This window comes from Hyla sarda, chromosome 8 (assembly GCF_029499605.1).
Source record: "Hyla sarda isolate aHylSar1 chromosome 8, aHylSar1.hap1, whole genome shotgun sequence".
Lineage (NCBI taxonomy): Eukaryota > Metazoa > Chordata > Amphibia > Anura > Hylidae > Hyla > Hyla sarda.
In genome coordinates this window covers 113281973-113306931 of record NC_079196.1, presented here as the reverse complement: position 1 = coordinate 113306931, position 24959 = coordinate 113281973, and the positions used below count along the sequence as shown (strand labels likewise).

The following is a 24959-nucleotide window of genomic DNA, read 5'->3' as shown; positions in this document are numbered from 1 at the left end:
AGAGACTGACTTAGTGAGCGAGTGAGTGAGAGAGTGAGAGTGAGTGAGAGTGAATGAGTGAGTGAGTGATTGAGTGAGTGAGTGAGTGAGAACAAATGAGTTAAAGCAAGTGAGTGAGAGAGATCGAATGAATGAAAGTCTGAATGACAGAAAGAAAAAAGGATGAAGAAAGAAGCATGAAGAAAAAAAAATGTATATGGAGTTGCTGACATGAGTGCAAACTACAAAGCCGTTGAGGCTGATCCTCATGGGAGGATTATTGCACCAGGACCCTTAGCACTTTTAAAATGCCATTCAATGCCACGGGCTAGATGTAAACTGCAGATGACCATGTTGTGGTAGTTACCATGGATACCCAAGTGATGTGTGAGCTAACACATAGGCCCAACAGATTCCAAGAAGGCCAGAATCACCAGCGGCACCACCATCGATTGTCAGGTCACCCGGATTCAGCAAATACCAGAGTCCAAAATGATGCAGGTTTATACTGTTAATTTTCAGTTTATCGTTACAGTTGGTGTTATTCCATGTCGGAAGGGACGCAGCTACAGCCAGTGGGGTAACTAGAGACAGGCAGGCAGCTATGTGCAACAAAGGTAGGCGTGTTGTTTTCATATGCAGATCTGAAATATTGTCTTATATGCAAGAGGAGGAGTGATGGGGGTTCAGGCAAAAGCCAGGCTATGGATTGCATTGCTAAATGCTCCATCAGAGTGCAATGGTCGCCTGTCCTTTTTTTAAGTGATGATGTGGGTTTAGCCTGTGCTGTATGTATGTATGGGTGGCTGACTGCCACCCACCCAGAAAGTGTATGGGAGGCTGGTTGGCTGCCAGCCTTCCTTCCATTCCTATGAGTAATGTGAGTGCTCATGAAGGGGACATGGTTGGGTCCACCCCTTTCCCGGTTATCCCCTCTAGGCCTTTTGGCTTAGATCAAGTGTAAAAAAAGAAAGGATCTTGCGACAGATCGCATCCTGAGGCACGTTTTTTTTTTGTGTGAATACTTGCACTTGGGTGACTTGTGAGCACATACTGATACATACGTTCCCTATCTGGGGACCATAAATTAAATGGATTTTTGAGAAAGGGAGCTGATTTGGAAGCTTGCTTCTGTCGCCCTATGCATTGACCCGATGTGGCAGTATCTTCGGGTAGTGAACAGTGCACCACCCCATTCCAGTGTTAAACAAGAAAGATTCTCATTTAATCCTCCGTGGGTGAGAATTTGAGTTTGAGAATTGGAGACCAAAATGATGAGTTGCACTGACTGGTTTATGAACGTCTATTCATTTAGCGTTTTAATGACCATGTTTGCACACTGATTGGTGTAAAAAAATAAAATAAAACTAAATAATAATAATCTAGCACACCTGTGCAGGTTTGACATGACATGACAGGTAGCTGTCTTGTGGGTGGTGCTGAATCCTGTTAAATGACATGAGGGTCTCATGCCTATACACAAGGGTGTGTCATTGCTGTTGCTTGACCATGCATTGGTTTCTGTGGTCAGTGAATGATAAAAACAAAATTTACCATCCATTGATGGATGGGAAATGCGCCATGAGGCATTTGTTTTTAGAAACTGCTGCTCACAACCAATGTTGCAATGGAGTGTCTCCATCTTCTGGTGGTATTGGAAAGGCATTAGTGCTATGACAGGGTCTGAAGAAGAAGAAGAAGAAGACGGAAAAAAATATATATAAAAAGAAAAAGAGAGAGAGAGAGAGAGACTGACTTAGTGAGCGAGTGAGTGAGAGAGTGAGAGTGAGTGAGAGTGAATGAGTGAGTGAGTGATTGAGTGAGTGAGTGAGTGAGTGAGTGAGAACAAATGAGTTAAAGCAAGTGAGTGAGAGAGATCGAATGAATGAAAGTCTGAATGACAGAAAGAAAAAAGGATGAAGAAAGAAGCATGAAGAAAAAAAAATGTATATGGAGTTGCTGACATGAGTGCAATCTACAAAGCCGTTGAGGCTGATCCTCATGGGAGGATTATTGCACCAGGACCCTTAGCACTTTTAAAATGCCATTCAATGCCACGGGCTAGATGTAAACTGCAGATGACCATGTTGTGGTAGTTACCATGGATACCCAAGTGATGTGTGAGCTAACACATAGGCCCAACAGATTCCAAGAAGGCCAGAATCACCAGCGGCACCACCATCGATTGTCAGGTCACCCGGATTCAGCAAATACCAGAGTCCAAAATGATGCAGGTTTATACTGTTAATTTTCAGTTTATCGTTACAGTTGGTGTTATTCCATGTCGGAAGGGACGCAGCTACAGCCAGTGGGGTAACTAGAGACAGGCAGGCAGCTATGAGCAACAAAGGTAGGCGTGTTGTTTTCATATGCAGATCTGAAATATTGTCTTATATGCAAGAGGAGGAGTGATGGGGGTTCAGGCAAAAGCCAGGCTATGGATTGCATTGCTAAATGCTCCATCAGAGTGCAATGGTCGCCTGTCCTTTTTTTAAGTGATGATGTGGGTTTAGCCTGTGCTGTATGTATGTATGGGTGGCTGACTGCCACCCACCCAGAAAGTGTATGGGAAGCTGGTTGGCTGCCAGCCTTCCTTCCATTCCTATGAGTAATGTGAGTGCTCATGAAGGGGACATGGTTGGGTCCACCCCTTTCCCGGTTATCCCTTCTAGGCCTTTTGGCTTAGATCAAGTGTAAAAAAAGAAAGGATCTTGCGACAGATCGCATCCTGAGGCACGTTTTTTTTTTGTGTGAATACTTGCACTTGGGTGACTTGTGAGCACATACTGATACATACGTTCCCTATCTGGGGACCATAAATTAAATGGATTTTTGAGAAAGGGAGCTGATTTGGAAGCTTGCTTCTGTCGCCCTATGCATTGACCCGATGTGGCAGTATCTTCGGGTAGTGAACAGTGCACCACCCCATTCCAGTGTTAAACAAGAAAGATTCTCATTTAATCCTCCGTGGGTGAGAATTTAAGTTTGAGAATTGGAGACCAAAATGATGAGTTGCACTGACTGGTTTATGAACGTCTATTCATTTAGCGTTTTAATGACCATGTTTGCACACTGATTGGTGTAAAAAAATAAAATAAAACTAAATAATAATAATCTAGCACACCTGTGCAGGTTTGACATGACATGACAGGTAGCTGTCTTGTGGGTGGTGCTGAATCCTGTTAAATGACATGAGGGTCTCATGCCTATACACAAGGGTGTGTCATTGCTGTTGCTTGACCATGCATTGGTTTCTGTGGTCAGTGAATGATAAAAACAAAATTTACCATCCATTGATGGATGGGAAATCCGCCATGAGGCATTTGTTTTTAGAAACTGCTGCTCACAACCAATGTTGCAATGGAGTGTCTCCATCTGCTGGTGGTATTGGAAAGGCATTAGTGCTATGACAGGGTCTGAAGAAGAAGAAGAAGAAGAAGACGGAAAAAAATATATATAAAAAGAAAAAGAGAGAGAGAGAGAGAGACTGACTTAGTGAGCGAGTGAGTGAGAGAGTGAGAGTGAGTGAGAGTGAATGAGTGAGTGAGTGATTGAGTGAGTGAGTGAGTGAGTGAGAACAAATGAGTTAAAGCAAGTGAGTGAGAGAGATCGAATGAATGAAAGTCTGAATGACAGAAAGAAAAAAGGATGAAGAAAGAAGCATGAAGAAAAAAATATGTATATGGAGTTGCTGACATGAGTGCAATCTACAAAGCCGTTGAGGCTGATCCTCATGGGAGGATTATTGCACCAGGACCCTTAGCACTTTTAAAATGCCATTCAATGCCACGGGCTAGATGTAAACTGCAGATGACCATGTTGTGGTAGTTACCATGGATACCCAAGTGATGTGTGAGCTAACACATAGGCCCAACAGATTCCAAGAAGGCCAGAATCACCAGCGGCACCACCATCGATTGTCAGGTCACCCGGATTCAGCAAATACCAGAGTCCAAAATGATGCAGGTTTATACTGTTAATTTTCAGTTTATCGTTACAGTTGGTGTTATTCCATGTCGGAAGGGACGCAGCTACAGCCAGTGGGGTAACTAGAGACAGGCAGGCAGCTATGTGCAACAAAGGTAGGCGTGTTGTTTTCATATGCAGATCTGAAATATTGTCTTATATGCAAGAGGAGGAGTGATGGGGGTTCAGGCAAAAGCCAGGCTATGGATTGCATTGCTAAATGCTCCATCAGAGTGCAATGGTCGCCTGTCCTTTTTTTAAGTGATGATGTGGGTTTAGCCTGTGCTGTATGTATGTATGGGTGGCTGACTGCCACCCACCCAGAAAGTGTATGGGAGGCTGGTTGACTGCCAGCCTTCCTTCCATTCCTATGAGTAATGTGAGTGCTCATGAAGGGGACATGGTTGGGTCCACCCCTTTCCCGGTTATCCCCTCTAGGCCTTTTGGCTTAGATCAAGTGTAAAAAAAGAAAGGATCTTGCGACAGATCGCATCCTGAGGCACGTTTTTTTTTTGTGTGAATACTTGCACTTGGGTGACTTGTGAGCACATACTGATACATACGTTCCCTATCTGGGGACCATAAATTAAATAGATTTTTGAGAAAGGGAGCTGATTTGGAAGCTTGCTTCTGTCGCCCTATGCATTGACCCGATGTGGCAGTATCTTCGGGTAGTGAACAGTGCACCACCCCATTCCAGTGTTAAACAAGAAAGATTCTCATTTAATCCTCCGTGGGTGAGAATTTGAGTTTTAGAATTGGAGACCAAAATGATGAGTTGCACTGACTTGTTTATGAACGTCTATTCATTTAGCGTTTTAATGACCATGTTTGCACACTGATTGGTGTAAAAAAATAAAATAAAACTAAATAATAATAATCTAGCACACCTGTGCAGGTTTGACATGACATGACAGGTAGCTGTCTTGTGGGTGGTGCTGAATCCTGTTAAATGACATGAGGGTCTCATGCCTATACACAAGGGTGTGTCATTGCTGTTGCTTGACCATGCACTGATTTCTATGGTCAGTGAATGATAAAAACAAAATTTACCATCCATTGATGGATGGGAAATCCGCCATGAGGCATTTGTTTTTAGAAACTGCTGCTCACAACCAATGTTGCAATGGAGTGTCTCCATCTGCTGGTGGTATTGGAAAGGCATTAGTGCTATGACAGGGTCTGAAGAAGAAGAAGAAGAAGACGGAAAAAAATATATATAAAAAGAAAAAGAGAGAGAGAGAGAGAGACTGACTTAGTGAGCGAGTGAGTGAGAGAGTGAGAGTGAATGAGTGAGTGAGTGATTGAGTGAGTGAGTGAGTGAGTGAGTGAGAACAAATGAGTTAAAGCAAGTGAGTGAGAGAGATCGAATGAATGAAAGTCTGAATGACAGAAAGAAAAAAGGATGAAGAAAGAAGCATGAAGAAAAAAAAATGTATATGGAGTTGCTGACATGAGTGCAATCTACAAAGCCGTTGAGGCTGATCCTCATGGGAGGATTATTGCACCAGGACCCTTAGCACTTTTAAAATGCCATTCAATGCCACGGGCTAGATGTAAACTGCAGATGACCATGTTGTGGTAGTTACCATGGATACCCAAGTGATGTGTGAGCTAACACATAGGCCCAACAGATTCCAAGAAGGCCAGAATCACCAGCGGCACCACCATCGATTGTCAGGTCACCCGGATTCAGCAAATACCAGAGTCCAAAATGATGCAGGTTTACACTGTTAATTTTCAGTTTATCGTTACAGTTGGTGTTATTCCATGTCGGAAGGGACGCAGCTACAGCCAGTGGGGTAACTAGAGACAGGCAGGCAGCTATGAGCAACAAAGGTAGGCGTGTTGTTTTCATATGCAGATCTGAAATATTGTCTTATATGCAAGAGGAGGAGTGATGGGGGTTCAGGCAAAAGCCAGGCTATGGATTGCATTGCTAAATGCTCCATCAGAGTGCAATGGTCGCCTGTCCTTTTTTTAAGTGATGATGTGGGTTTAGCCTGTGCTGTATGTATGTATGGGTGGCTGACTGCCACCCACCCAGAAAGTGTATGGGAGGCTGGTTGGCTGCCAGCCTTCCTTCCATTCCTATGAGTAATGTGAGTGCTCATGAAGGGGACATGGTTGGGTCCACCCCTTTCCCGGTTATCCCCTCTAGGCCTTTTGGCTTAGATCAAGTGTAAAAAAAGAAAGGATCTTGCGACAGATCGCATCCTGAGGCACGTTTTTTTTTTGTGTGAATACTTGCACTTGGGTGACTTGTGAGCACATACTGATACATACGTTCCCTATCTGGGGACCATAAATTAAATGGATTTTTGAGAAAGGGAGCTGATTTGGAAGCTTGCTTCTGTCGCCCTATGCATTGACCCGATGTGGCAGTATCTTCGGGTAGTGAACAGTGCACCACCCCATTCCAGTGTTAAACAAGAAAGATTCTCATTTAATCCTCCGTGGGTGAGAATTTAAGTTTGAGAATTGGAGACCAAAATGATGAGTTGCACTGACTGGTTTATGAACGTCTATTCATTTAGCGTTTTAATGACCATGTTTGCACACTGATTGGTGTAAAAAAATAAAATAAAACTAAATAATAATAATCTAGCACACCTGTGCAGGTTTGACATGACATGACAGGTAGCTGTCTTGTGGGTGGTGCTGAATCCTGTTAAATGACATGAGGGTCTCATGCCTATACACAAGGGTGTGTCATTGCTGTTGCTTGACCATGCATTGGTTTCTGTGGTCAGTGAATGATAAAAACAAAATTTACCATCCATTGATGGATGGGAAATCCGCCATGAGGCATTTGTTTTTAGAAACTGCTGCTCACAACCAATGTTGCAATGGAGTGTCTCCATCTGCTGGTGGTATTGGAAAGGCATTAGTGCTATGACAGGGTCTGAAGAAGAAGAAGAAGAAGAAGACGGAAAAAAATATATATAAAAAGAAAAAGAGAGAGAGAGAGAGACTGACTTAGTGAGCGAGTGAGTGAGAGAGTGAGAGTGAGTGAGAGTGAATGAGTGAGTGAGTTATTGAGTGAGTGAGTGAGTGAGTGAGAACAAATGAGTTAAAGCAAGTGAGTGAGAGAGATCGAATGAATGAAAGTCTGAATGACAGAAAGAAAAAAGGATGAAGAAAGAAGCATGAAGAAAAAAAAATGTATATGGAGTTGCTGACATGAGTGCAATCTACAAAGCCGTTGAGGCTGATCCTCATGGGAGGATTATTGCACCAGGACCCTTAGCACTTTTAAAATGCTATTCAATGCCACGGGCTAGATGTAAACTGCAGATGACCATGTTGTGGTAGTTACCATGGATACCCAAGTGATGTGTGAGCTAACACATAGGCCCAACAGATTCCAAGAAGGCCAGAATCACCAGCGGCACCACCATCGATTGTCAGGTCACCCGGATTCAGCAAATACCAGAGTCCAAAATGATGCAGGTTTATACTGTTAATTTTCAGTTTATCGTTACAGTTGGTGTTATTCCATGTCGGAAGGGACGCAGCTACAGCCAGTGGGGTAACTAGAGACAGGCAGGCAGCTATGTGCAACAAAGGTAGGCGTGTTGTTTTCATATGCAGATCTGAAATATTGTCTTATATGCAAGAGGAGGAGTGATGGGGGTTCAGGCAAAAGCCAGGCTATGGATTGCATTGCTAAATGCTCCATCAGAGTGCAATGGTCGCCTGTCCTTTTTTTAAGTGATGATGTGGGTTTAGCCTGTGCTGTATGTATGTATGGGTGGCTGACTGCCACCCACCCAGAAAGTGTATGGGAGGCTGGTTGGCTGCCAGCCTTCCTTCCATTCCTATGAGTAATGTGAGTGCTCATGAAGGGGACATGGTTGGGTCCACCCCTTTCCCGGTTATCCCCTCTAGGCCTTTTGGCTTAGATCAAGTGTAAAAAAAGAAAGGATCTTGCGACAGATCGCATCCTGAGGAACGTTTTTTTTTGTGTGAATACTTGCACTTGGGTGACTTGTGAGCACATACTGATACATACGTTCCCTATCTGGGGACCATAAATTAAATGGATTTTTGAGAAAGGGAGCTGATTTGGAAGCTTGCTTCTGTCGCCCTATGCATTGACCCGATGTGGCAGTATCTTCGGGTAGTGAACAGTGCACCACCCCATTCCAGTGTTAAACAAGAAAGATTCTCATTTAATCCTCCGTGGGTGAGAATTTGAGTTTGAGAATTGGAGACCAAAATGATGAGTTGCACTGACTGGTTTATGAACGTCTATTCATTTAGCGTTTTAATGACCATGTTTGCACACTGATTGGTGTAAAAAAATAAAATAAAACTAAATAATAATAATCTAGCACACCTGTGCAGGTTTGACATGACATGACAGGTAGCTGTCTTGTGGGTGGTGCTGAATCCTGTTAAATGACATGAGGGTCTCATGCCTATACACAAGGGTGTGTCATTGCTGTTGCTTGACCATGCATTGGTTTCTGTGGTCAGTGAATGATAAAAACAAAATTTACCATCCATTGATGGATGGGAAATCCGCCATGAGGCATTTGTTTTTAGAAACTGCTGCTCACAACCAATGTTGCAATGGAGTGTCTCCATCTGCTGGTGGTATTGGAAAGGCATTAGTGCTATGACAGGGTCTGAAGAAGAAGAAGAAGAAGACGGAAAAAAATATATATAAAAAGAAAAAGAGAGAGAGAGAGAGAGACTGACTTAGTGAGCGAGTGAGTGAGAGAGTGAGAGTGAGTGAGAGTGAATGAGTGAGTGAGTGATTGAGTGAGTGAGTGAGTGAGTGAGAACAAATGAGTTAAAGCAAGTGAGTGAGAGAGATCGAATGAATGAAAGTCTGAATGACAGAAAGAAAAAAGGATGAAGAAAGAAGCATGAAGAAAAAAAAATGTATATGGAGTTGCTGACATGAGTGCAATCTACAAAGCCGTTGAGGCTGATCCTCATGGGAGGATTATTGCACCAGGACCCTTAGCACTTTTAAAATGCCATTCAATGCCACGGGCTAGATGTAAACTGCAGATGACCATGTTGTGGTAGTTACCATGGATACCCAAGTGATGTGTGAGCTAACACATAGGCCCAACAGATTCCAAGAAGGCCAGAATCACCAGCGGCACCACCATCGATTGTCAGGTCACCCGGATTCAGCAAATACCAGAGTCCAAAATGATGCAGGTTTATACTGTTAATTTTCAGTTTATCGTTACAGTTGGTGTTATTCCATGTCGGAAGGGACGCAGCTACAGCCAGTGGGGTAACTAGAGACAGGCAGGCAGCTATGTGCAACAAAGGTAGGCGTGTTGTTTTCATATGCAGATCTGAAATATTGTCTTATATGCAAGAGGAGGAGTGATGGGGGTTCAGGCAAAAGCCAGGCTATGGATTGCATTGCTAAATGCTCCATCAGAGTGCAATGGTCGCCTGTCCTTTTTTTAAGTGATGATGTGGGTTTAGCCTGTGCTGTATGTATGTATGGGTGGCTGACTGCCACCCACCCAGAAAGTGTATGGGAGGCTGGTTGGCTGCCAGCCTTCCTTCCATTCCTATGAGTAATGTGAGTGCTCATGAAGGGGACATGGTTGGGTCCACCCCTTTCCCGGTTATCCCCTCTAGGCCTTTTGGCTTAGATCAAGTGTAAAAAAAGAAAGGATCTTGCGACAGATCGCATCCTGAGGCACGTTTTTTTTTGTGTGAATACTTGCACTTGGGTGACTTGTGAGCACATACTGATACATACGTTCCCTATCTGGGGACCATAAATTAAATAGATTTTTGAGAAAGGGAGCTGATTTGGAAGCTTGCTTCTGTCGCCCTATGCATTGACCCGATGTGGCAGTATCTTCGGGTAGTGAACAGTGCACCACCCCATTCCAGTGTTAAACAAGAAAGATTCTCATTTAATCCTCCGTGGGTGAGAATTTGAGTTTTAGAATTGGAGACCAAAATGATGAGTTGCACTGACTGGTTTATGAACGTCTATTCATTTAGCGTTTTAATGACCATGTTTGCACACTGATTGGTGTAAAAAAATAAAATAAAACTAAATAATAATAATCTAGCACACCTGTGCAGGTTTGACATGACATGACAGGTAGCTGTCTTGTGGGTGGTGCTGAATCCTGTTAAATGACATGAGGGTCTCATGCCTATACACAAGGGTGTGTCATTGCTGTTGCTTGACCATGCATTGATTTCCGTGGTCAGTGAATGATAAAAACAAAATTTACCATCCATTGATGGATGGGAAATCCGCCATGAGGCATTTGTTTTTAGAAACTGCTGCTCACAACCAATGTTGCAATGGAGTGTCTCCATCTGCTGGTGGTATTGGAAAGGCATTAGTGCTATGACAGGGTCTGAAGAAGAAGAAGAAGAAGAAGAAGACGGAAAAAAATATATATAAAAAGAAAAAGAGAGAGAGAGAGAGAGACTGACTTAGTGAGCGAGTGAGTGAGAGAGTGAGAGTGAGTGAGAGTGAATGAGTGAGTGAGTGATTGAGTGAGTGAGTGAGTGAGTGAGAACAAATGAGTTAAAGCAAGTGAGTGAGAGAGATCGAATGAATGAAAGTCTGAATGACAGAAAGAAAAAAGGATGAAGAAAGAAGCATGAAGAAAAAAAAATGTATATGGAGTTGCTGACATGAGTGCAATCTACAAAGCCGTTGAGGCTGATCCTCATGGGAGGATTATTGCACCAGGACCCTTAGCACTTTTAAAATGCCATTCAATGCCACGGGCTAGATGTAAACTGCAGATGACCATGTTGTGGTAATTACCATGGATACCCAAGTGATGTGTGAGCTAACACATAGGCCCAACAGATTCCAAGAAGGCCAGAATCACCAGCGGCACCACCATCGATTGTCAGGTCACCCGGATTCAGCAAATACCAGAGTCCAAAATGATGCAGGTTTATACTGTTAATTTTCAGTTTATCGTTACAGTTGGTGTTATTCCATGTCGGAAGGGACGCAGCTACAGCCAGTGGGGTAACTAGAGACAGGCAGGCAGCTATGTGCAACAAAGGTAGGCGTGTTGTTTTCATATGCAGATCTGAAATATTGTCTTATATGCAAGAGGAGGAGTGATGGGGGTTCAGGCAAAAGCCAGGCTATGGATTGCATTGCTAAATGCTCCATCAGAGTGCAATGGTCGCCTGTCCTTTTTTTAAGTGATGATGTGGGTTTAGCCTGTGCTGTATGTATGTATGGGTGGCTGACTGCCACCCACCCAGAAAGTGTATGGGAGGCTGGTTGGCTGCCAGCCTTCCTTCCATTCCTATGAGTAATGTGAGTGCTCATGAAGGGGACATGGTTGGGTCCACCCCTTTCCCGGTTATCCCCTCTAGGCCTTTTGGCTTAGATCAAGTGTAAAAAAAGAAAGGATCTTGCGACAGATCGCATCCTGAGGCACGTTTTTTTTTGTGTGAATACTTGCACTTGGGTGACTTGTGAGCACATACTGATACATACGTTCCCTATCTGGGGACCATAAATTAAATGGATTTTTGAGAAAGGGAGCTGATTTGGAAGCTTGCTTCTGTCGCCCTATGCATTGACCCGATGTGGCAGTATCTTCGGGTAGTGAACAGTGCACCACCCCATTCCAGTGTTAAACAAGAAAGATTCTCATTTAATCCTCCGTGGGTGAGAATTTGAGTTTGAGAATTGGAGACCAAAATGATGAGTTGCACTGACTGGTTTATGAACGTCTATTCATTTAGCGTTTTAATGACCATGTTTGCACACTGATTGGTGTAAAAAAATAAAATAAAACTAAATAATAATAATCTAGCACACCTGTGCAGGTTTGACATGACATGACAGGTAGCTGTCTTGTGGGTGGTGCTGAATCCTGTTAAATGACATGAGGGTCTCATGCCTATACACAAGGGTGTGTCATTGCTGTTGCTTGACCATGCATTGGTTTCTGTGGTCAGTGAATGATAAAAACAAAATTTACCATCCATTGATGGATGGGAAATCCGCCATGAGGCATTTGTTTTTAGAAACTGCTGCTCACAACCAATGTTGCAATGGAGTGTCTCCATCTGCTGGTGGTATTGGAAAGGCATTAGTGCTATGACAGGGTCTGAAGAAGAAGAAGAAGAAGAAGACGGAAAAAAATATATATAAAAAGAAAAAGAGAGAGAGAGAGAGAGACTGACTTAGTGAGCGAGTGAGTGAGAGAGTGAGAGTGAGTGAGAGTGAATGAGTGAGTGAGTGATTGAGTGAGTGAGTGAGTGAGAACAAATGAGTTAAAGCAAGTGAGTGAGAGAGATCGAATGAATGAAAGTCTGAATGACAGAAAGAAAAAAGGATGAAGAAAGAAGCATGAAGAAAAAAAAATGTATATGGAGTTGCTGACATGAGTGCAATCTACAAAGCCGTTGAGGCTGATCCTCATGGGAGGATTATTGCACCAGGACCCTTAGCACTTTTAAAATGCCATTCAATGCCACGGGCTAGATGTAAACTGCAGATGACCATGTTGTGGTAGTTACCATGGATACCCAAGTGATGTGTGAGCTAACACATAGGCCCAACAGATTCCAAGAAGGCCAGAATCACCAGCGGCACCACCATCGATTGTCAGGTCACCCGGATTCAGCAAATACCAGAGTCCAAAATGATGCAGGTTTATACTGTTAATTTTCAGTTTATCGTTACAGTTGGTGTTATTCCATGTCGGAAGGGACGCAGCTACAGCCAGTGGGGTAACTAGAGACAGGCAGGCAGCTATGTGCAACAAAGGTAGGCGTGTTGTTTTCATATGCAGATCTGAAATATTGTCTTATATGCAAGAGGAGGAGTGATGGGGGTTCAGGCAAAAGCCAGGCTATGGATTGCATTGCTAAATGCTCCATCAGAGTGCAATGGTCGCCTGTCCTTTTTTTAAGTGATGATGTGGGTTTAGCCTGTGCTGTATGTATGTATGGGTGGCTGACTGCCACCCACCCAGAAAGTGTATGGGAGGCTGGTTGGCTGCCAGCCTTCCTTCCATTCCTATGAGTAATGTGAGTGCTCATGAAGGGGACATGGTTGGGTCCACCCCTTTCCCGGTTATCCCCTCTAGGCCTTTTGGCTTAGATCAAGTGTAAAAAAAGAAAGGATCTTGCGACAGATCGCATCCTGAGGCACGTTTTTTTTTTTGTGTGAATACTTGCACTTGGGTGACTTGTGAGCACATACTGATACATACGTTCCCTATCTGGGGACCATAAATTAAATGGATTTTTGAGAAAGGGAGCTGATTTGGAAGCTTGCTTCTGTCGCCCTATGCATTGACCCGATGTGGCAGTATCTTCGGGTAGTGAACAGTGCACCACCCCATTCCAGTGTTAAACAAGAAAGATTCTCATTTAATCCTCTGTGGGTGAGAATTTGAGTTTGAGAATTGGAGACCAAAATGATGAGTTGCACTGACTGGTTTATGAACGTCTATTCATTTAGCGTTTTAATGACCATGTTTGCACACTGATTGGTGTAAAAAAATAAAATAAAACTAAATAATAATAATCTAGCACACCTGTGCAGGTTTGACATGACATGACAGGTAGCTGTCTTGTGGGTGGTGCTGAATCCTGTTAAATGACATGAGGGTCTCATGCCTATACACAAGGGTGTGTCATTGCTGTTGCTTGACCATGCATTGGTTTCTGTGGTCAGTGAATGATAAAAACAAAATTTACCATCCATTGATGGATGGGAAATCCGCCATGAGGCATTTGTTTTTAGAAACTGCTGCTCACAACCAATGTTGCAATGGAGTGTCTCCATCTGCTGGTGGTATTGGAAAGGCATTAGTGCTATGACAGGGTCTGAAGAAGAAGAAGAAGACGGAAAAAAATATATATAAAAAGAAAAAGAGAGAGAGAGACTGACTTAGTGAGCGAGTGAGTGAGAGAGTGAGAGTGAGTGAGAGTGAATGAGTGAGTGAGTGATTTAGTGAGTGAGTGAGTGAGTGAGTGAGTGAGTGAGTGAGAACAAATGAGTTAAAGCAAGTGAGTGAGAGAGATCAAATGAATGAAAGTCTGAATGACAGAAAGAAAAAAGGATGAAGAAAGAAGCATGAAGAAAAAAAAATGTATATGGAGTTGCTGACATGAGTGCAATCTACAAAGCCGTTGAGGCTGATCCTCATGGGAGGATTATTGCACCAGGACCCTTAGCACTTTTAAAATGCCATTCAATGCCACGGGCTAGATGTAAACTGCAGATGACCATGTTGTGGTAGTTACCATGGATACCCAAGTGATGTGTGAGCTAACACATAGGCCCAACAGATTCCAAGAAGGCCAGAATCACCAGCGGCACCACCATCGATTGTCAGGTCACCCGGATTCAGCAAATACCAGAGTCCAAAATGATGCAGGTTTATACTGTTAATTTTCAGTTTATCGTTACAGTTGGTGTTATTCCATGTCGGAAGGGACGCAGCTACAGCCAGTGGGGTAACTAGAGACAGGCAGGCAGCTATGTGCAACAAAGGTAGGCGTGTTGTTTTCATATGCAGATCTGAAATATTGTCTTATATGCAAGAGGAGGAGTGATGGGGGTTCAGGCAAAAGCCAGGCTATGGATTGCATTGCTAAATGCTCCATCAGAGTGCAATGGTCGCCTGTCCTTTTTTTAAGTGATGATGTGGGTTTAGCCTGTGCTGTATGTATGTATGGGTGGCTGACTGCCACCCACCCAGAAAGTGTATGGGAGGCTGGTTGGCTGCCAGCCTTCCTTCCATTCCTATGAGTAATGTGAGTGCTCATGAAGGGGACATGGTTGGGTCCACCCCTTTCCCGGTTATCCCCTCTAGGCCTTTTGGCTTAGATCAAGTGTAAAAAAAGAAAGGATCTTGCGACAGATCGCATCCTGAGGCACGTTTTTTTTTTTGTGTGAATACTTGCACTTGGGTGACTTGTGAGCACATACTGATACATACGTTCCCTATCTGGGGACCATAAATTAAATGGATTTTTGAGAAAGGGAGCTGATTTGGAAGCTTGCTTCTGTCGCCCTATGCATTGACCCGATGTGGCAGTATCTTCGGGTAGTGAACAGTGCACCACCCCATTCCAGTGTTAAACAAGAAAGATTCTCATTTAATCCTCCGTGGGTGAGAATTTGAGTTTGAGAATTGGAGACCAAAATGATGAGTTGCACTGACTGGTTTATGAACGTCTATTCATTTAGCGTTTTAATGACCATGTTTGCACACTGATTGGTGTAAAAAAATAAAATAAAACTAAATAATAATAATCTAGCACACCTGTGCAGGTTTGACATGACATGACAGGTAGCTGTCTTGTGGGTGGTGCTGAATCCTGTTAAATGACATGAGGGTCTCATGCCTATACACAAGGGTGTGTCATTGCTGTTGCTTGACCATGCATTGGTTTCTGTGGTCAGTGAATGATAAAAACAAAATTTACCATCCATTGATGGATGGGAAATGCGCCATGAGGCATTTGTTTTTAGAAACTGCTGCTCACAACCAATGTTGCAATGGAGTGTCTCCATCTTCTGGTGGTATTGGAAAGGCATTAGTGCTATGACAGGGTCTGAAGAAGAAGAAGAAGAAGACGGAAAAAAATATATATAAAAAGAAAAAGAGAGAGAGAGACTGACTTAGTGAGCGAGTGAGTGAGAGAGTGAGAGTGAGTGAGAGTGAATGAGTGAGTGAGTGATTTAGTGAGTGAGTGAGTGAGTGAGTGAGAACAAATGAGTTAAAGCAAGTGAGTGAGAGAGATCAAATGAATGAAAGTCTGAATGACAGAAAGAAAAAAGGATGAAGAAAGAAGCATGAAGAAAAAAAAATGTATATGGAGTTGCTGACATGAGTGCAATCTACAAAGCCGTTGAGGCTGATCCTCATGGGAGGATTATTGCACCAGGACCCTTAGCACTTTTAAAATGCCATTCAATGCCACGGGCTAGATGTAAACTGCAGATGACCATGTTGTGGTAGTTACCATGGATACCCAAGTGATGTGTGAGCTAACACATAGGCCCAACAGATTCCAAGAAGGCCAGAATCACCAGCGGCACCACCATCGATTGTCAGGTCACCCGGATTCAGCAAATACCAGAGTCCAAAATGATGCAGGTTTATACTGTTAATTTTCAGTTTATCGTTACAGTTGGTGTTATTCCATGTCGGAAGGGACGCAGCTACAGCCAGTGGGGTAACTAGAGACAGGCAGGCAGCTATGTGCAACAAAGGTAGGCGTGTTGTTTTCATATGCAGATCTGAAATATTGTCTTATATGCAAGAGGAGGAGTGATGGGGGTTCAGGCAAAAGCCAGGCTATGGATTGCATTGCTAAATGCTCCATCAGAGTGCAATGGTCGCCTGTCCTTTTTTTAAGTGATGATGTGGGTTTAGCCTGTGCTGTATGTATGTATGGGTGGCTGACTGCCACCCACCCAGAAAGTGTATGGGAGGCTGGTTGGCTGCCAGCCTTCCTTCCATTCCTATGAGTAATGTGAGTGCTCATGAAGGGGACATGGTTGGGTCCACCCCTTTCCCGGTTATCCCCTCTAGGCCTTTTGGCTTAGATCAAGTGTAAAAAAAGAAAGGATCTTGCGACAGATCGCATCCTGAGGCACGTTTTTTTTTTTGTGTGAATACTTGCACTTGGGTGACTTGTGAGCACATACTGATACATACGTTCCCTATCTGGGGACCATAAATTAAATGGATTTTTGAGAAAGGGAGCTGATTTGGAAGCTTGCTTCTGTCGCCCTATGCATTGACCCGATGTGGCAGTATCTTCGGGTAGTGAACAGTGCACCACCCCATTCCAGTGTTAAACAAGAAAGATTCTCATTTAATCCTCCGTGGGTGAGAATTTGAGTTTGAGAATTGGAGACCAAAATGATGAGTTGCACTGACTGGTTTATGAACGTCTATTCATTTAGCGTTTTAATGACCATGTTTGCACACTGATTGGTGTAAAAAAATAAAATAAAACTAAATAATAATAATCTAGCACACCTGTGCAGGTTTGACATGACATGACAGGTAGCTGTCTTGTGGGTGGTGCTGAATCCTGTTAAATGACATGAGGGTCTCATGCCTATACACAAGGGTGTGTCATTGCTGTTGCTTGACCATGCATTGGTTTCTGTGGTCAGTGAATGATAAAAACAAAATTTACCATCCATTGATGGATGGGAAATGCGCCATGAGGCATTTGTTTTTAGAAACTGCTGCTCACAACCAATGTTGCAATGGAGTGTCTCCATCTTCTGGTGGTATTGGAAAGGCATTAGTGCTATGACAGGGTCTGAAGAAGAAGAAGAAGAAGACGGAAAAAAATATATATAAAAAGAAAAAGAGAGAGAGAGAGAGAGACTGACTTAGTGAGCGAGTGAGTGAGAGAGTGAGAGTGAGTGAGAGTGAATGAGTGAGTGAGTGATTGAGTGAGTGAGTGAGTGAGTGAGAACAAATGAGTTAAAGCAAGTGAGTGAGAGAGATCGAATGAATGAAAGTCTGAATGACAGAAAGAAAAAAGGATGAAGAAAGAAGCATGAAGAAAAAAAAATGTATATGGAGTTGCTGACATGAGTGCAATCTACAAAGCCGTTGAGGCTGATCCTCATGGGAGGATTATTGCACCAGGACCCTTAGCACTTTTAAAATGCCATTCAATGCCACGGGCTAGATGTAAACTGCAGATGACCATGTTGTGGTAGTTACCATGGATACCCAAGTGATGTGTGAGCTAACACATAGGCCCAACAGATTCCAAGAAGGCCAGAATCACCAGCGGCACCACCATCGATTGTCAGGTCACCCGGATTCAGCAAATACCAGAGTCCAAAATGATGCAGGTTTATACTGTTAATTTTCAGTTTATCGTTACAGTTGGTGTTATTCCATGTCGGAAGGGACGCAGCTACAGCCAGTGGGGTAACTAGAGACAGGCAGGCAGCTATGTGCAACAAAGGTAGGCGTGTTGTTTTCATATGCAGATCTGAAATATTGTCTTATATGCAAGAGGAGGAGTGATGGGGGTTCAGGCAAAAGCCAGGCTATGGATTGCATTGCTAAATGCTCCATCAGAGTGCAATGGTCGCCTGTCCTTTTTTTAAGTGATGATGTGGGTTTAGCCTGTGCTGTATGTATGTATGGGTGGCTGACTGCCACCCACCCAGAAAGTGTATGGGAGGCTGGTTGGCTGCCAGCCTTCCTTCCATTCCTATGAGTAATGTGAGTGCTCATGAAGGGGACATGGTTGGGTCCACCCCTTTCCCGGTTATCCCCTCTAGGCCTTTTGGCTTAGATCAAGTGTAAAAAAAGAAAGGATCTTGCGACAGATCGCATCCTGAGGCACGTTTTTTTTTGTGTGAATACTTGCACTTGGGTGACTTGTGAGCACATACTGATACATACGTTCCCTATCTGGGGACCATAAATTAAATGGATTTTTGAGAAAGGGAGCTGATTTGGAAGCTTGCTTCTGTCGCCCTATGCATTGACCCGATGTGGCAGTATCTTCGGGTAGTGAACAGTGCACCACCCCATTCCAGTGTTAAACAAGAAAGATTCTCATTTAATCCTCCGTGGGTGAGAATTTGAGTTTGAGAATTGGAGACCAAAATGATGAGTTGCACTGACTGGTTTATGAACGTCTATTCATTTAGCGTTTTAATGACCATGTTTGCACACTGATTGGTGTAAAAAAATAAAATAAAACTAAATAATAATAATCTAGCACACCTGTGCAGGTTTGACATGACATGACAGGTAGCTGTCTTGTGGGTGGTGCTGAATCCTGTTAAATGACATGAGGGTCTCATGCCTATACACAAGGGTGTGTCATTGCTGTTGCTTGACCATGCATTGGTTTCTGTGGTCAGTCAATGATAAAAACAAAATTTACCATCCATTGATGGATGGGAAATCCGCCATGAGGCATTTGTTTTTAGAAACTGCTGCTCACAACCAATGTTGCAATGGAGTGTCTCCATCTGCTGGTTGTATTGGAAAGGCATTAGTGCTATGACAGGGTCTGAAGAAGAAGAAGAAGACGGAAAAAAATATATATAAAAAGAAAAAGAGAGAGAGAGAGAGAGACTGACTTAGTGAGCGAGTGAGTGAGAGAGTGAGAGTGAGTGAGAGTGAATGAGTGAGTGAGTGATTGAGTGAGTGAGTGAGTGAGTGAGAACAAATGAGTTAAAGCAAGTGAGTGAGAGAGATCGAATGAATGAAAGTCTGAATGACAGAAAGAAAAAAGGATGAAGAAAGAAGCATGAAGAAAAAAAAATGTATATGGAGTTGCTGACATGAGTGCAATCTACAAAGCCGTTGAGGCTGATCCTCATGGGAGGATTATTGCACCAGGACCCTTAGCACTTTTAAAATGCCATTCAATGCCACGGGCTAGATGTAAACTGCAGATGACCATGTTGTGGTAGTTACCATGGATACCCAAGTGATGTGTGAGCTAACACATAGGCCCAACAGATTCCAAGAAGGCCAGAATCACCAGCGGCACCACCATCGATTGTCAGGTCACCCGGATTCAGCAAATACCAGAGTCCAAAATGATGCAGGTTTATACTGTTAATTTTCAGTTTATCGTTACAGTTGGTGTTATTCCATGTCGGAAGGGACGCAGCTACAGCCAGTGGGGTAACTAGAGACAGGCAGGCAGCTATGTGCAACAAAGGTAGGCGTGTTGTTTTCATATGCAGATCTGAAATATTGTCTTATATGCAAGAGGAGGAGTGATGGGGGTTCAGGCAAAAGCCAGGCTATGGATTGCATTGCTAAATGCTCCATCAGAGTGCAATGGTCGCCTGTCCTTTTTTTAAGTGATGATGTGGGTTTAGCCTGTGCTGTATGTATGTATGGGTGGCTGACTGCCACCCACCCAGAAAGTGTATGGGAGGCTGGTTGGCTGCCAGCCTTCCTTCCATTCCTATGAGTAATGTGAGTGCTCATGAAGGGGACATGGTTGGGTCCACCCCTTTCCCGGTTATCCCCTCTAGGCCTTTTGGCTTAGATCAAGTGTAAAAAAAAGAAAGGATCTTGCGACAGATCGCATCCTGAGGCACGTTTTTTTTTGTGTGAATACTTGCACTTGGGTGACTTGTGAGCACATACTGATACATACGTTCCCTATCTGGGGACCATAAATTAAATGGATTTTTGAGAAAGGGAGCTGATTTGGAAGCTTGCTTCTGTCGCCCTATGCATTGACCCGATGTGGCAGTATCTTCGGGTAGTGAACAGTGCACCACCCCATTCCAGTGTTAAACAAGAAAGATTCTCATTTAATCCTCCGTGGGTGAGAATTTGAGTTTGAGAATTGGAGACCAAAATGATGAGTTGCACTGACTGGTTTATGAACGTCTATTCATTTAGCGTTTTAATGACCATGTTTGCACACTGATTGGTGTAAAAAAATAAAATAAAACTAAATAATAATAATCTAGCACACCTGTGCAGGTTTGACATGACATGACAGGTAGCTGTCTTGTGGGTGGTGCTGAATCCTGTTAAATGACATGAGGGTCTCATGCCTATACACAAGGGTGTGTCATTGCTGTTGCTTGACCATGCATTGGTTTCTGTGGTCAGTGAATGATAAAAACAAAATTTACCATCCATTGATGGATGGGAAATCCGCCATGAGGCATTTGTTTTTAGAAACTGCTGCTCACAACCAATGTTGCAATGGAGTGTCTCCATCTGCTGGTGGTATTGGAAAGGCATTAGTGCTATGACAGGGTCTGAAGAAGAAGAAGAAGAAGAAGAAGACGGAAAAAAATATATATAAAAAGAAAAAGAGAGAGAGAGAGAGAGAGACTGACTTAGTGAGCGAGTGAGTGAGAGAGTGAGAGTGAGTGAGAGTGAATGAGTGAGTGAGTGATTGAGTGAGTGAGTGAGTGAGTGAGAACAAATGAGTTAAAGCAAGTGAGTGAGAGAGATCGAATGAATGAAAGTCTGAATGACAGAAAGAAAAAAGGATGAAGAAAGAAGCATGAAGAAAAAAAAATGTATATGGAGTTGCTGACATGAGTGCAATCTACAAAGCCGTTGAGGCTGATCCTCATGGGAGGATTATTGCACCAGGACCCTTAGCACTTTTAAAATGCCATTCAATGCCACGGGCTAGATGTAAACTGCAGATGACCATGTTGTGGTAGTTACCATGGATACCCAAGTGATGTGTGAGCTAACACATAGGCCCAACAGATTCCAAGAAGGCCAGAATCACCAGCGGCACCACCATCGATTGTCAGGTCACCCGGATTCAGCAAATACCAGAGTCCAAAATGATGCAGGTTTATACTGTTAATTTTCAGTTTATCGTTACAGTTGGTGTTATTCCATGTCGGAAGGGACGCAGCTACAGCCAGTGGGGTAACTAGAGACAGGCAGGCAGCTATGTGCAACAAAGGTAGGCGTGTTGTTTTCATATGCAGATCTGAAATATTGTCTTATATGCAAGAGGAGGAGTGATGGGGGTTCAGGCAAAAGCCAGGCTATGGATTGCATTGCTAAATGCTCCATCAGAGTGCAATGGTCGCCTGTCCTTTTTTTAAGTGATGATGTGGGTTTAGCCTGTGCTGTATGTATGTATGGGTGGCTGACTGCCACCCACCCAGAAAGTGTATGGGAGGCTGGTTGGCTGCCAGCCTTCCTTCCATTCCTATGAGTAATGTGAGTGCTCATGAAGGGGACATGGTTGGGTCCACCCCTTTCCCGGTTATCCCCTCTAGGCCTTTTGGCTTAGATCAAGTGTAAAAAAAAGAAAGGATCTTGCGACAGATCGCATCCTGAGGCACGTTTTTTTTTTGTGTGAATACTTGCACTTGGGTGACTTGTGAGCACATACTGATACATACGTTCCCTATCTGGGGACCATAAATTAAATGGATTTTTGAGAAAGGGAGCTGATTTGGAAGCTTGCTTCTGTCGCCCTATGCATTGACCCGATGTGGCAGTATCTTCGGGTAGTGAACAGTGCACCACCCCATTCCAGTGTTAAACAAGAAAGATTCTCATTTAATCCTCCGTGGGTGAGAATTTGAGTTTGAGAATTGGAGACCAAAATGATGAGTTGCACTGACTGGTTTATGAACGTCTATTCATTTAGCGTTTTAATGACCATGTTTGCACACTGATTGGTGTAAAAAAATAAAATAAAACTAAATAATAATAATCTAGCACACCTGTGCAGGTTTGACATGACATGACAGGTAGCTGTCTTGTGGGTGGTGCTGAATCCTGTTAAATGACATGAGGGTCTCATGCCTATACACAAGGGTGTGTCATTGCTGTTGCTTGACCATGCATTGGTTTCTGTGGTCAGTGAATGATAAAAACAAAATTTACCATCCATTGATGGATGGGAAATCCGCCATGAGGCATTTGTTTTTAGAAACTGCTGCTCACAACCAATGTTGCAATGGAGTGTCTCCATCTGCTGGTGGTATTGGAAAGGCATTAGTGCTATGACAGGGTCTGAAGAAGAAGAAGAAGAAGACGGAAAAAAATATATATAAAAAGAAAAAGAGAGAGAGAGAGAGAGACTGACTTAGTGAGCGAGTGAGTGAGAGAGTGAGAGTGAGTGAGAGTGAATGAGTGAGTGAGTGATTGAGTGAGTGAGTGAGAACAAATGAGTTAAAGCAAGTGAGTGAGAGAGATCGAATGAATGAAAGTCTGAATGACAGAAAGAAAAAAGGATGAAGAAAGAAGCATGAAGAAAAAAAAATGTATATGGAGTTGCTGACATGAGTGCAATCTACAAAGCCGTTGAGGCTGATCCTCATGGGAGGATTATTGCACCAGGACCCTTAGCACTTTTAAAATGCCATTCAATGCCACGGGCTAGATGTAAACTGCAGATGACCATGTTGTGGTAGTTACCATGGATACCCAAGTGATGTGTGAGCTAACACATAGGCCCAACAGATTCCAAGAAGGCCAGAATCACCAGCGGCACCACCATCGATTGTCAGGTCACCCGGATTCAGCAAATACCAGAGTCCAAAATGATGCAGGTTTATACTGTTAATTTTCAGTTTATCGTTACAGTTGGTGTTATTCCATGTCGGAAGGGACGCAGCTACAGCCAGTGGGGTAACTAGAGACAGGCAGGCAGCTATGTGCAACAAAGGTAGGCGTGTTGTTTTCATATGCAGATCTGAAATATTGTCTTATGTGCAAGAGGAGGAGTGATGGGGGTTCAGGCAAAAGCCAGGCTATGGATTGCATTGCTAAATGCTCCATCAGAGTGCAATGGTCGCCTGTCCTTTTTTTAAGTGATGATGTGGGTTTAGCCTGTGCTGTATGTATGTATGGGTGGCTGACTGCCACCCACCCAGAAAGTGTATGGGAGGCTGGTTGGCTGCCAGCCTTCCTTCCATTCCTATGAGTAATGTGAGTGCTCATGAAGGGGACATGGTTGGGTCCACCCCTTTCCCGGTTATCCCCTCTAGGCCTTTTGGCTTAGATCAAGTGTAAAAAAGAAAGGATCTTGCGACAGATTGCATCCTGAGGCACGTTTTTTTTTGTGTGAATACTTGCACTTGGGTGACTTGTGAGCACATACTGATACATACGTTCCCTATCTGGGGACCATAAATTAAATGGATTTTTGAGAAAGGGAGCTGATTTGGAAGCTTTCTTCTGTCGCCCTATGCATTGACCCGATGTGGCAGTATCTTCGGGTAGTGAACAGTGCACCACCCCATTCCAGTGTTAAACAAGAAAGATTCTCATTTAATCCTCCGTGGGTGAGAATTTGAGTTTGAGAATTGGAGACCAAAATGATGAGTTGCACTGACTGGTTTATGAACGTCTATTCATTTAGCGTTTTAATGACCATGTTTGCACACTGATTGGTGTAAAAAAATAAAATAAAACTAAATAATAATAATCTAGCACACCTGTGCAGGTTTGACATGACATGACAGGTAGCTGTCTTGTGGGTGGTGCTGAATCCTGTTAAATGACATGAGGGTCTCATGCCTATACACAAGGGTGTGTCATTGCTGTTGCTTGACCATGCATTGGTTTCTGTGGTCAGTGAATGATAAAAACAAAATTTACCATCCATTGATGGATGGGAAATCCGCCATGAGGCATTTGTTTTTAGAAACTGCTGCTCACAACCAATGTTGCAATGGAGTGTCTCCATCTGCTGGTGGTATTGGAAAGGCATTAGTGCTATGACAGGGTCTGAAGAAGAAGAAGAAGACGGAAAAAAATATATATAAAAAGAAAAAGAGAGAGAGAGAGAGAGACTGACTTACTGAGCGAGTGAGTGAGAGAGTGAGAGTGAGTGAGAGTGAATGAGTGAGTGAGTGATTGAGTGAGTGAGTGAGAACAAATGAGTTAAAGCAAGTGAGTGAGAGAGATCGAATGAATGAAAGTCTGAATGACAGAAAGAAAAAAGGATGAAGAAAGAAGCATGAAGAAAAAAAAATGTATATGGAGTTGCTGACATGAGTGCAATCTACAAAGCCGTTGAGGCTGATCCTCATGGGAGGATTATTGCACCAGGACCCTTAGCACTTTTAAAATGCCATTCAATGCCACGGGCTAGATGTAAACTGCAGATGACCATGTTGTGGTAGTTACCATGGATACCTAAGTGATGTGTGAGCTAACACATAGGCCCAACAGATTCCAAGAAGGCCAGAATCACCAGCGGCACCACCATCGATTGTCAGGTCACCCGGATTCAGCAAATACCAGAGTCCAAAATGATGCAGGTTTATACTGTTAATTTTCAGTTTATCGTTACAGTTGGTGTTATTCCATGTCGGAAGGGACGCAGCTACAGCCAGTGGGGTAACTAGAGACAGGCAGGCAGCTATGTGCAACAAAGGTAGGCGTGTTGTTTTCATATGCAGATCTGAAATATTGTCTTATATGCAAGAGGAGGAGTGATGGGGGTTCAGGCAAAAGCCAGGCTATGGATTGCATTGCTAAATGCTCCATCAGAGTGCAATGGTCGCCTGTCCTTTTTTTAAGTGATGATGTGGGTTT

General features: G+C 43.4%; 14 pseudogenes; all 14 read left to right on the top strand.

The window, feature by feature from the left end:
• The first annotated feature begins 907 nt into the window (after positions 1-907).
• Positions 908-1172, top strand: LOC130287912 (U2 spliceosomal RNA; annotated as a pseudogene).
• Positions 1173-2640: 1468 nt separating this feature from the next.
• Positions 2641-2905, top strand: LOC130286016 (U2 spliceosomal RNA; annotated as a pseudogene).
• A 1467-nt stretch (positions 2906-4372) lies between these two features.
• Positions 4373-4637, top strand: LOC130288389 (U2 spliceosomal RNA; annotated as a pseudogene).
• A 1458-nt stretch (positions 4638-6095) lies between these two features.
• LOC130287911 (U2 spliceosomal RNA) lies at positions 6096-6360 on the top strand (annotated as a pseudogene).
• A 1465-nt stretch (positions 6361-7825) lies between these two features.
• Positions 7826-8089, top strand: LOC130290222 (U2 spliceosomal RNA; annotated as a pseudogene).
• A 1464-nt stretch (positions 8090-9553) lies between these two features.
• On the top strand, positions 9554-9817 carry LOC130288170 (U2 spliceosomal RNA; annotated as a pseudogene).
• Positions 9818-11287: 1470 nt separating this feature from the next.
• On the top strand, positions 11288-11551 carry LOC130286165 (U2 spliceosomal RNA; annotated as a pseudogene).
• A 1463-nt stretch (positions 11552-13014) lies between these two features.
• On the top strand, positions 13015-13280 carry LOC130288271 (U2 spliceosomal RNA; annotated as a pseudogene).
• Positions 13281-14751: 1471 nt separating this feature from the next.
• LOC130288270 (U2 spliceosomal RNA) lies at positions 14752-15017 on the top strand (annotated as a pseudogene).
• Positions 15018-16479: 1462 nt separating this feature from the next.
• Positions 16480-16745, top strand: LOC130288269 (U2 spliceosomal RNA; annotated as a pseudogene).
• A 1464-nt stretch (positions 16746-18209) lies between these two features.
• LOC130286163 (U2 spliceosomal RNA) lies at positions 18210-18473 on the top strand (annotated as a pseudogene).
• Positions 18474-19934: 1461 nt separating this feature from the next.
• On the top strand, positions 19935-20199 carry LOC130288551 (U2 spliceosomal RNA; annotated as a pseudogene).
• Positions 20200-21671: 1472 nt separating this feature from the next.
• LOC130288643 (U2 spliceosomal RNA) lies at positions 21672-21937 on the top strand (annotated as a pseudogene).
• A 1456-nt stretch (positions 21938-23393) lies between these two features.
• LOC130289830 (U2 spliceosomal RNA) lies at positions 23394-23656 on the top strand (annotated as a pseudogene).
• The last annotated feature ends 1303 nt before the right edge of the window (positions 23657-24959 follow it).